General features: G+C 44.6%; 1 protein-coding gene across 1 annotated transcript in view; it reads right to left on the bottom strand.

Annotated features, from left to right (window-relative positions):
- The window catches only part of LOC134465144 (muscleblind-like protein 1), a 114,721-nt gene that overhangs the window by 102,033 nt on the left and 188 nt on the right, over nt 1-12,500 (bottom strand). The gene's annotated exons all lie outside the window — the stretch shown is intronic.

Consider the following 12,500-nt stretch of genomic DNA (forward strand, 5'->3'; position numbering starts at 1 on the left):
TGTTAACCACAAGTGCAAGTGAATACTGTTACTAACCAAATAATGGAATTATGTTAACTGTTAGCTGTTAACGGCTAACCTGTGGATTTCCCGTTTTCTGCAATGTCCTTTTTATTCATAACCCGCTTCAGGACCTCCGCAGACCCCCCTCCCACCTCCGGTTTGGGAACTATATGCTAAGGCTTGGATGTTGATAAAGAGCGTTGTCATGATGAAAACATCGCCTGTCACATCCACTATTCATTCTCATCTGTAACACTGTGCGCCCACAACACTAAGAAAGAGTATTGTTGTTTTTGTGACCATATATAGAGATTGCAGCTGCCTAAGAGGCTGGGTGGAGCTGGCATAGTTCAGCTAATCTTATTGTCACACATAATGTTTGTCAGAAGAGTGTGTGTGTGCACATTTCATATCTTTCAGCTCTTTCAGCTCTTTCAGCTTGATTCACGTCATTTTGTGTAATTATGATGATTTTAATGACTATGCTCTTGTACGCTTCTGAAAACATTGGCATTTGTTTTGAATTGTACAAAAAAGAAAATTATCTTTCAAAATCTTTCAATATTGACGTTGCCCTATGACCTGTCCTAAAGCAGTAACCCCATTTCCCTATGACACAAGCACACTCATTGCATTGTAACACAAGATTCATACACAAAAAGTATTACAATTTGTGGAGGTAGCATTAAAAACACTCTTTTGAATTTTGAAGCATAACTTTAAAGTGCACAAGTGACAGTGTGATTTGGATATACTGTGTTGTATTTTTCCATGGCAGCAGAAATGGTCTGCTTGATGCAGCGTGCACTGTGTGTGTATTGGCTGTAGTCATTGTGTTTGTGTGTATGTATGTGTGTGTGTGTGCGTGTGTGTGTTCACGAGTGTGAGCCCCTGTAAGCGTCCCAACAGGGCATTAGTGGTAAGTCTAGGCTAATTTACACGGACAGACCTAAACCCAGGGTGACAATCTCACAGTCACACATGCTGCTCCGCTCTGCTCTGCTCTGCTCTGCCTGGCCCTTCTCTTTCACTCACTCATACACACACACACACACACACACACACACACACACACACACACACAGGGCCGGTTCTGGCTTATTTGGTGCCCTAGGCGAGTTTGATTTCTGGCGCCCCCCCCTACCTTTGAAAGGAAAAAAAATTCTTTCTTATACCTCACAGAACACAAGACTAATATCCTTAGTAAGCTTAACTAAATAGCATCAAGAACAATAACCGTTTTTCATCAAATGGATTTGTGGTTCTTTTTGACAGGCGACCAACACATCAGATTGAGTCGCATGAAAGTAGCTTCACTGTGTGGTGTGTTGGATGTGATGGTGGTGGGGCCCCCAACCCCAGATGAGAGGGAGGTTATTAATGTGTTTGAATTGTAACGTGAAATTGAAATGCCAGGAGAGTGATACAGTACATTTGCATGTAAAATGCATGTGTAGACAATAAGCCTACCAAGGAGGTCTGCATTGATCTACACTATCTACAGCATCACAAAGCATGGCAGCATAACAATTTTAATAAGCTACACATTTGTGCTGTCTTCCAAACCAATTTCATTTCTGGACTGGAAATAGTGGTGCATTTGTGAGTAGGAAAATGAGAAGGGGGCTATCTATGTGTTTGGAGGGACAGGGTGAGAGAAAGGGAGAAGAGCTGTCACGCTATTGAATTTCATAATATACAAAATATAGTAAATAGCCTCACTTGTCTGCTGTGCATGGTTCTGTTACATGATTAATGTAGGCTATGTCATTCTGGTCTGGAAATTAACGTTTTTTTAAGCTTACAACAAGCAGGTAATTCATGTGGATGGAAGGAGATATGGCAGCTAAAATTGTTTTAAACATTGCACCAGTCTTACTTTACATTGCTTGTCAACCTAAGCAAGTATTATGATATCAGGTGGGTGTTAGTGAGTAGTGAGTAGGCTACTAACAGCTACTTTACTGGATTTCATTGCTTGGCATACTTGGCTAATGTTAGCATGCTAACTAGCGATTTCTCTGATCAAAAACAAAGCTCTTTTTCTCTCTAATTCCAAATAGTAACCTCATAACTATTAGGCTTTCCATAATCACAAACGGTTGCTGATTAAATCACATAGTTCCAAAACACCCTCTGAAACTCCTGCATCATGCAATGAGTGGTTTAATGAGAACATAATAATCTCCATCCAGCAGAGCAGCACTACTGTTTGCGCTTGCCCCCTCTGTCTCTCGAGTGAGTCTCCAAATTCAAAATAGACCGCACGCTGTCACTCGTCCCGCCCCCTTTCTCAGAACTGTCTGTTTATTGGTTCACAGACTTCCCAGAGACAGTTGGAAGAGATATTACTATTGGCTGAGGGGCGCTTTGCCGTGAGGAGCGCTTTCGCCACTCTTTGTTGATTGCGACTTCATAAAAAAACTTCATATCGCAAAATTACGCATAGGAGAGCGCCATTTCGGCGCCCCTTCTTCACATGGCGCTCTAGGCGACCGCCTAGCCGGCCTATGCTAAAAACCGGCCCTGCACACACACACACACACACACACACACACACACACACACACACACACACACACACACACACACACACAGACATGCACACACAGACATGCACACGCATAAGTACAACCATACACGCACACACATGCACACATATGCGTGCCGTGCGCACGCGCACGCACACACACACACACACACACACACACACACACACACACACACACACACACACACACACACACACAGACACACACACCGAGTGTATAGTTCTGCAACAGTAAATATTGGCCAGTCAGTCAATTCTCTAGGTTGTTACCGTAACTGTTAATTACAGTAAAATTGCATGCATTCGTGTGTATGTGTATTTAGTTTGTGTGTGTGTGTGTGTGTGTGTGTGTGTGTGTGTGTGTGTGTGTGTGTGTGTGTGTGTGTGTGTGTGTGTGTGTGTGTGTGTGTGTGTGTGTGTGTGTGTGCCATATACGTAGGTCAGTTTGAGGTAGTCCTACAGCTCTACTCCCTACCAGCAGATGCATGTTGTAGCCCCCAGCATTCTAGAACAGGGCACTCTAGAATACTCCAGAACAGGGCATTCTAGAATCAATGCTGGTTCCCCTGGCAACAGTAGGGTGCATCCAGGCCCGCTGACAACTTTGGCGGGGCCCGGGACAAAGTCATCTAAGAGCCCCCCTCCCCCCTCCCCAACCCAATGCATACAATGTAATGAGGACCCAATTTTGCTCTGCCTCTCTCCTGTACAACTGACCCCTTTGTCCCCTCCTGTCGACTTCCCTGAGTGCACCCATAGACTATACACAGTGTACACGGATTACGGGTGGACTGGCCACATCGGAGTGCCACAGGCCTGCGTTCCAACCCATATGAAAAAGAATTATATGATTCATATACTGCAAACATGCATGTTCCTTACATGAAATCGTATAGAAAAAATGTGCCAGATTTGCAAGAGTCACTTATGCGTTTTCTAATATATGTCTATCATGATAGTCGATTATGGCCCCTTTTCGAAAAGAAATACTATATGGAACTTATATGCATGCAGTATAAATTCTTATAAGAGTTTGACATGCCAACAATGCATAATACTATATTATATTGACTAAAACATAGGAGAAAACTACTATATTCCTATAGAAATAATGCACGTTTTATGTTAAAATCATATTGAAGTCTTATTCAATTTACGTATTGTAGCGAAGGGGAGTAGAGTTGCCCAGCTGGGACTTGAACCCAGACCTTCTGGGGTAGTAAACCGGGGCTCTGACCGCTAGGCTCGTTGGCATGTTAGTCAGAACACACCCACAACCCTAGTGATGGTCACTCCATCACATTGCCTTCCCCTTCGGGAAGCGCACCCGTGCGCTTCACACACTCTTGGTCTCCCTCACGCAACTGCCCATCATGCTTCTCCCATCCAGTGTGCCCCATCATCAATGCTTCACCTATCACTGAGGTCCCTCACACGGGGGTCACCAATCCTGGGGGTCCCTCACATGGAATTACGGCTCATACACCATGGGTACGCTTCCGATGGCCTCACGGTACCATCCCACTTCTGACACCATTTGTAGCGAAGGGGAGTAGAGTTGCCCAGCTGGGACTTGAACCCAGACCTTCTGGGGTAGTAAACCGGGGCTCTGACCGCTACACCAAAGAGCCAGGCTTGTTGGCATGTTAGTCAGAACACACCCACAACCCTAGTGATGGTCACTCCATCACACGTATGTTCCGTACATGTTCCGTAGTTGGATTTTACAGACTTTCTATATTAAGTTTATATGAAGTTTACAACTTGAAATGTAATATTCGTATATAAATTTTATAAAGTTTATACATTTAATTATATGCAAACCTTATTTAATTTGTACATTTCTTAAACAGTTTCTGACACCAATATTTATATGAATTCTGCGTATTTCTCATATGAAGCATGAGACTTTAAATGTAATATTTGTATATAACACAGGCCTAGACAGTCTAAATAAGCTTCCCGGAAAAAAAAACAACCTGACGAAGAACTTCACTCATGATTTTTTATTTGTCTTTCTTGACTGTCATGTTGAACAATCGCGTGCTGTGGCTGCCTTCCTCCCCTCATCAGTCGACGGGGAAACATCACACCAGCGCTTCGATCTGAAAAGGCAACAAGTGTAGAGCTAAACTTACAGCTTTCATGTAAATTTCGTAGGATGACAGTCAGACATTGCATCACGACATGGAATGGACAACGCTCTCTTTCACATCTCTATCCCGTGACAGTAATGATGTTGAATATTATAAGATGTACAATGTCCTACTTACTCTTGGTCCGTAAAAGCCGGGACTGAAGGCAGCAGCCAGGCAGGCATCACCGTAGCAAGGTGGGTAGCTGGCTAGCCCTGTCCGACCCAGAGGTAATTCCACGACATGGCACAAATACAGCACACATCTGATTGGCATTCATCCAAAAACAGCACTATTTTCCAATCTTTTTACTTATACGAACATAAATTGTGTATGGCATATATGACTGAAAATGAATAAAAAAATAGTTAGATTTGTATATGTGGGTTTGTGCCTTGTATGACCCTTATAATATTCTTATGGAACAGATATAATCCATATGCGTTTTTAATAAGACTTTTTCATGGGAAAGCTCCAGTGTGCTGACTAGCAGTGAAACTCGTACTCTTGCGCGGAATTTCCCTTTCTGCTCCTGCCCATGTCATGCCAGGGCAAGGACCACAACCACCACCAACACCAACACCACCACCATCACCACCACCACCAACACCAACACCACCACACACATACTCTACCCCACCACCATCTCCATACACATACTGTACCCCACCACTACCACCTCCACCGCCAACTCAACTGTACCTCACCCAGATGTCAACACATCATAGTGTTCCTCTGTCTCTATTTTCTCCTACATGTCTCTACTGCAGTATATAGCCTACTGTCTGTCTGTCTCCTGCTGAGTATCTCTGCTGCTCTCTATCCCTGTTCTCTCTCTCTCTCTCTCTCTCTCTCTCTCTCTCTCTCTCTCTCTCTCTCTCTCTCTCTCTCTCTCTCTCTCTGTAACTCTCCCCATCATCTTTCCATCCATAAATTCTCACCCTGTTCCACGGTGTTTCCAACACACCCCTCATAGCATTGCAGATCAGTGTCAAGACTGCATTTCCCGAATCAGTCAGACATCTATTCTGCCCTACAAAGCAAAAAGGCAGTAACTGCATTGCTGTTTAAAATGACTAACTATAACTTTAATGCCATATATATCAAAGTCTACAGATAAATAAAATGATTGATTTGGAAAAAGGGTGGTAATATTAAGTAACAAAACTGTCACATATCAGTAATATCCCAAAAACCACTTATACTGGATTGCAGCATCATTTTCAAGTCAACTGACTCTGTTTTGAGCTCTGCGCAGTTACTGCCTTTTTGCTTTGTAGGGCAGTACTGTAACCATGTTACAGTAAAACACTTGACATTTGGATGATTGTATCTTAGATGGGTGTCTTCTGTTTCCGTTAATGTTTCCTGACATTACATTTGGCAGACGCTTTTAGCCAAAGCGATGTACAATCGAGGATGTGATCAGAGCTTATATCCCTTGCTGGTACAAAGCGCACAGGAACTATAGAGAACAAGAAGTGCAGACGCCATGTTGGGTTAGTGTTTTTGGTTACACTTAACTTGACATGTTCCTGCATAAGACATTCTAGCAGCCTTTGTTCTGAACCCTCAATGATTACTGACAAGTTGCTGTCATTTTGTCTTCCATGTCTATGAAAGGTTTGGTATGATTGTCTGTGGTCGTGGTACGATAGTCTTAGTTCATGAATCCTTCATGCAAAGTGTATAACAGCTGCTATGAATGCGTTAGGCAGCGACACGTCAAGTACTGTAAAGTGTAACCGTGTTTTCTTTTCTTAGTTAAGTACATTATTAATAGAATTTACTCTACTCTGCTCTACTATACTATCTGGCTTCTTGTTTGTTTGTTTTGTTTGTCTTTTTTGCATTAGCTCTGCTGCTTCTTCGCCAACTCTCGTCTCACTGTAAGTGTCTGGACACGTGTCATGCCACAAAAATGTGCGGCTGTGGCCGGTGGAGGAGCTCTCTTCTGGGCATGCTCAGTCCACACCTCTTCACTTTGCTCTCTCCTCCGTGTTGATCTCCGTCTCCCCATTTCATTCACTCCCTCTTTACTCCTTTCTCTCTTTCTCCCTCTGAGCCCTTCTCTTCCTCTCTGTCTCTCTCTCTGTCTGTCTCTCTCTGTCTGTCTCTCTCTGTCTCTGTCTCTCTCTCTCTCTCTCTCTCTCTCTCAGTCACTCACCCACTTTAGCTCTCCACGACACTTTTAGACTATATGGGCCATAGACTGTGAGGTTTCCTGTTGGGCCGATGGTTGTGGATGCACACACACACACACACACACACACACACACACACACACACACACACACACACACACACACACACACACACACACACACACACACACACACACACACACACACCCGCACACCCGCACACACACACACACAGGGCCGAAACAGACTCTGCAAACAGTAAAAAGCAGGAAGTGTGAGTGAATATGTGCACATATGTGACTGCATGAGCAGTGTGTGCGTGTGTGCGCGCGTGTGTGTATGTGTGTGTGCGCGCGTGCATGTGCATGTGTGTGTGTGTAAAGCTGCGGAGCTGAGAGGAAGTGTGTAGTCTCATGATGACCACTGAGTGACGGGGGCGACCTGTTTTATCTGTGTTTTCACACCTGTCCACGGGGCCTTACTTCCCATGAAACAGTGACGTGCAGCACAGGCCTTTGTGTGCATATGCATACCTTTCATGGCATTACACAACGTGGGGGGCGGACTTCACACTTCTTGCAGAGGCAGAGCTAGAGGAAAAGTGAGCAGGGCAAGCAGGGCATTTGCCTCTGGGCCCAGGGCCCTCCCGTACTGGCGGTGGTGGTGCCCTATTGTGACCTTGGCAGGTTGTATGGGGGGTCCGTATCAGTGTTTTGCCCTGGGGCCCTGTGTGCAATGGTTCCGCCACTGCCTCCTTACCCAATAAATTACATCTGACCATTGGTTACCACATCACCATTCTAATAGGATTTTATATTTAAAGAAACACATGATAGTGGTCATTATCTGTTACTAGTACACAACATGAACAAATATAGTGAAGGACCAGCTCTAAACTGCTTCCTCATCTGTCCCCTCTGTCCTTCTTCCTGTAGGTCTATTGATATCTATCTTTTAGCAACTATGTATATCTGTTTAACCCTGTAAGACATGGTCCCTGTTATAAATCAGCTGTTACAAGAATGGCAATGACCAAGTCGTAATGTATTGCCAAAGGCCCTGTGTACTGTCATAGTCGTGCAGTACTATGGTAGTAAAGGTTTTTCAGTGACCGTTAGTCTGACGCGCATTAAAGGGCTAAGACAGGTAGCTAACATTTACGGAAGCACATTAGGGAAGCAAGAGCAACTCTTCCACACAGTAACTCAGCTGTGTGTGTGTGTGTGTGTGTACGTGTGCGTGTGCGTGCGTGCGTGTGTGTGTGTGCATGTGCGTGCGTGCGTGCGTGCGTGCGTGTGTGTGTCTTGAAGGCAAGCTGCTGCTGTTGCTGCTGTTGGAGAAATTGTCACACTGTGAGAAGAAACGGCTAGAAATGTTTTCTCAGGTGGAAGTTGACGTTCAAATCCACAGCCTCCCTTTTCCTCCTCCTATCCCCCTTTTTCCCTCCATCTATCCTCTCTCTCTCTCTCTCTCTCCCTGAGACTAGACAGTTGTTTCTGCTCAGCGGTCTGGTATTTCCCGGGCTCTTGTAAATTGCGCTGGCCAGCTGACGTGAAGTCTCACCGCTCTGGAGAAATCTCGCCCTGTCCCGTACATTTTGAGCCCTGCCCATCCCTACCAAGCCTCATCTCCAGCCCCACAACCTCCATCCCCTTCCACATCCCCAGCCCGAGCCCCAGCCCCATCCCTATCCGCAGCCCCAGCCCCATCCCTATCCGCAGCCCCAGCCCACCACCAGTCCCAGCCTCAGTCCTAGCCTCAGTCCCTGCCCCAGCCCAAAATCCCTATCCCCTTCCACAACTTCATCCCCAAGCCCCATCCCCAGCTCCATCTCCTCCCCCATCTCTTTTCCCAGCCCCATCCCCATCCCCAGTCATATCCGCAGCCGCAGCCCTAGCCCGCTTGAGTCTCCATCGATCACTGCCAGCACCATAATAGCCGTAATAGCCATAACGCTGTTATCATGACACATTACACATCATAGCTCATAGAAACGGGATGTATGACACACCGGCTGCCCAGCCGGCCAAGACAGCACTGTACAGGAGGAGGAAACCTGCTCTCGTCACGACATCTCAATAAAACATGAGACTCCTCTGTGTCACATAATGCACTTGGGTTCATATTTAAATACACACCCTCTACAAACAGTGTTCCCCAACCAGGGAATACTATACGTACCACAAAGGGTACATAATAGTAGGTAGTCACTCACGAAAGAGGAGAGTCTTTCAAGAAGCAAGTAAAGACTCTCCTCTTTCGTGACTATCTACTAAACTAATGCTTGAGCTGCCCTAGTCGCAGGCCAGACTCTTGGTCTTCGATTGTAAGTCGCTTTGGTTATAAAGTCACATTTGGTTAGCGGAAGAGATATAGAGCCCAAGTGAGGAAGTACTCAAGATTAGAAAATAAAAAAAGGCTTAGGGGTTACACCATATGAAAACGTTGTGAAACAGTGGCCTACATTTCTGCAGGGATGATCAGTGTGGCACAATGTGACATCTAATTCGAAAGAAGTCGAGAAGAAGTGGCCGTAGTCAAACTCACTCGAGTTGGAGATGATTGATGGGTGTGTGAAGTGTGAAGCAAGTGAAACATTTGTTTCAACGGCATTGTTGCCAGATTGGGTAGTTACCTGCCCAATTGGGCCACTTGGTTTGGCTGTCTGCGGGTTAAAAAATTAATGGTCAAAAATGGGCATTGGGCAGGTTCTTCTGTAGAGCTATGGCCATGGAAATCAATACAATTTGGTTCAAATTGGACGGGATTTAGTGTGTTTTTAGTGCAGGTAATGATCAGACACAACTGGCAACCCTGTTGAAAATGGCTGCTGTGTCACACAGGAAGAGGAAGTGGGGGGCCGCCACAGGACCAGTCGTGTGGACACCTGACACGCATGCTTTTAGCGGTGTACTAAAATAAGAGTCAGTCAGTTTCAACTGACTGCGGTGTACACCACAGACAAATGATACTGTTAAGCATTTTAGTGACAGAAAGAATAAAGAAGAAAAAAGAGGCTCGAGAAGGAGATGAATGGAAATATACTCGCCACAAAATCAGACATGTGCATCAATACGCAATCGTTATATAAAAAGGGTTATTAATGTTAAAACAAACGCTTCTTTACAGATTTGTTTTAATTTAAGCAAAAACATGTCATGGTAATTTCCAAATCAACAGTGCACCATCCCAGCTCCACTTCAGATTCTACAAAACTACAATGGCACGTAAAGCAAACCACCATCCACATCAGCAAGTTCATTATCTGTCAGATGTGCAGAAATACACGTACGCAGACATGCAAACTCATACGTGCATATTCACACACAGAGGCACACACTCACAAACACACACACACAGAGGCACACAAACACACACACACACGCACGCTCGCACAGGCGCGAACACACACACACACACACACAGACACGCACACACGCACACACACACACACACACACACACACACACAGACACGCACACACACACACGCACAAATGCACGCGCACACACACACACACACACACCAACAACAACATTTTAACACATGTAACCCGGAGGTATCTCCGAGTCACGTGACTGCAGCGAAACAGGTCAATTCATTTTCCATAATAAATAGTTTACATTTTGATAACTATTTTATTTTTTACTTTTGTTGTATCTGTTTAAAAACACTGTGAAAATGTATTAGGGTTGATATAATGTGAAATATTGAAGTTGATTGTAACTGTGAAATATATGTGAATCCATGATGTTCTCGCGGGATGAAGGAGGAAAGAGACAGAAGAGAGGGGAACTGGAGAGAAGCGGTCGAGCAAGGCTCGCTTGGTAAACTAAAGTAGAAAAAAAAGAGCTGTTCTTGTTCTTTTATTAATCTGTCGCTCAGTTTATGACACTTTCGGATTAATGGCGCAGTGTCTTCCTGAGTTTGCGCGACCTTAGGTTATTACATTGTGTACTACATGCTTACTACTTCGTGTGTGTTTACCGAATGCAGTGCACGTGAGCTGTGCCTGCTAGCTACAGTATGAGACGAGCACAGTGACGCAGCCATTGTGGCTAGCCGTGGATAGCACCAGATAAGTAAGAAGACAGGGTGAATGTTGCTTGGTTAGCGCCTCAGACTACCAGGAGAAAGTCTGAGGTTCCACCAATTCAACCATCGAGGGATCAACGCGCCCCAGATAGCGCCACTGGCTACCAGGAGAAAGTCAGTGGTTCCTCTGGGCACCGAGGGAGCCTCGCGTTTTGCGCTTTCCGAGTTGCATGAGAGAGATGCGACACCACGGACAACCCAAGCTGCAGCTTGCTGGGGTCGTGAGTAAAGACAGACATTTGACAAATCGTGAGAATTAACAGGCCTGCAACGTTTATTGTTTTTCATTGCCGGCTGTTTCTTTTTGTTTGTTTTATTTGGTGCACCGGTGCATTTGTGTATTAATGTGTGACTGAAGAGAGGTACTGTAAGCCTCAAGCTTTGTCTGGGACAGTGGGGTAAGTTTTGGTTATTTTTCATCTAGCGTTGGTGCTACTTGTATGAGTAGTCTGGGGGAGTATAATTGATTAGGTGTTTAGACAAGGGGGGAGATATTTCTGTCCTTTTGTGTGGGTCACAGAGATAACCCCATTTGCTGGGTTGAGTTTACACTTTTATGTTTTTTCTCCGAATCTAAAAAGGATCGCCTTCTTAAAGGGGCAGGGTACATTTTAGGTACTGAAGCGAGTGAGGCCACAATTTAGAGGGGTGGCCGGTTAAAGAGCACAATTCTAATAGCAAGAGCCAGGGACTTGTGAAATATAAGTTTAAGTGTACTAGTGAGAGTACCTTATATTTTATTGTTTTATTTTGTGAGTTTACAGTAGGTCATAGTGGGAGATACCCCACTTGTGTATTTTTTGTTTGAGAATTTGGTTTCTTATGGGCCTAACTTGTGAATGAGGGACATTTACATTGTTTTATTTGTTCACTATTGAACATTTTTGGTATAAAAATAAATACATTTATTTTTAAATCTCTTATATTACTTGTCAGACTCCACTCACTTAAGGTAACTGCATTAACAGGTACACCTACTTGCTCTAGCTCAACACGAACCCACTTTGGTCCGCTTATTTATCTGAATGGTAATGGGAGGGGCTACATACAAAAAACCCATTTAACAATACAGACATCTGACATATCCTTATTGCACGAAAACTTTTACTTAATATGAGTATGTGCTATAATATAGGCATACAGGAAGGCTCTGAGCGGCAGGCATTCTCAGTAAAATGGACAGTAAAATGCCTGCAGTCTCACAGTGCTGTGCAAAAGGCTGCACTGAGAACCCTGAGAACCTCACCAAGGCATGCTAACCGCCGCTCTCCTGAGCTACAGTGTGTGTGTGTGTGTGTGTGTTTGTGCAATTGTGCATGCATGCGTGAGTGAGTGAGTGAGTGAGTGAGTGAGAGTGAGTGTGAGTGTGAGTGTGTGTGTGTGTGTGTGTGTGTGTGTGTGTGTGTGTGTGTGTGTGTGTGTGTGTGTGTGTGTGTGTGTGTGTGTGTATAATGTTTAGCAGTAGGCAACTGGACTATTGGTTTTCTCTTTTGCCTTGCGTACAAGCAAACTCTTTTGACAAATATAACATGACCTGGAAGAATTAACTTTGTGTGAGTGTTTGTGTGTGCG

Source organism: Engraulis encrasicolus, chromosome 16 (assembly GCF_034702125.1).
Source record: "Engraulis encrasicolus isolate BLACKSEA-1 chromosome 16, IST_EnEncr_1.0, whole genome shotgun sequence".
NCBI classification, from domain to species: domain Eukaryota; kingdom Metazoa; phylum Chordata; class Actinopteri; order Clupeiformes; family Engraulidae; genus Engraulis; species Engraulis encrasicolus.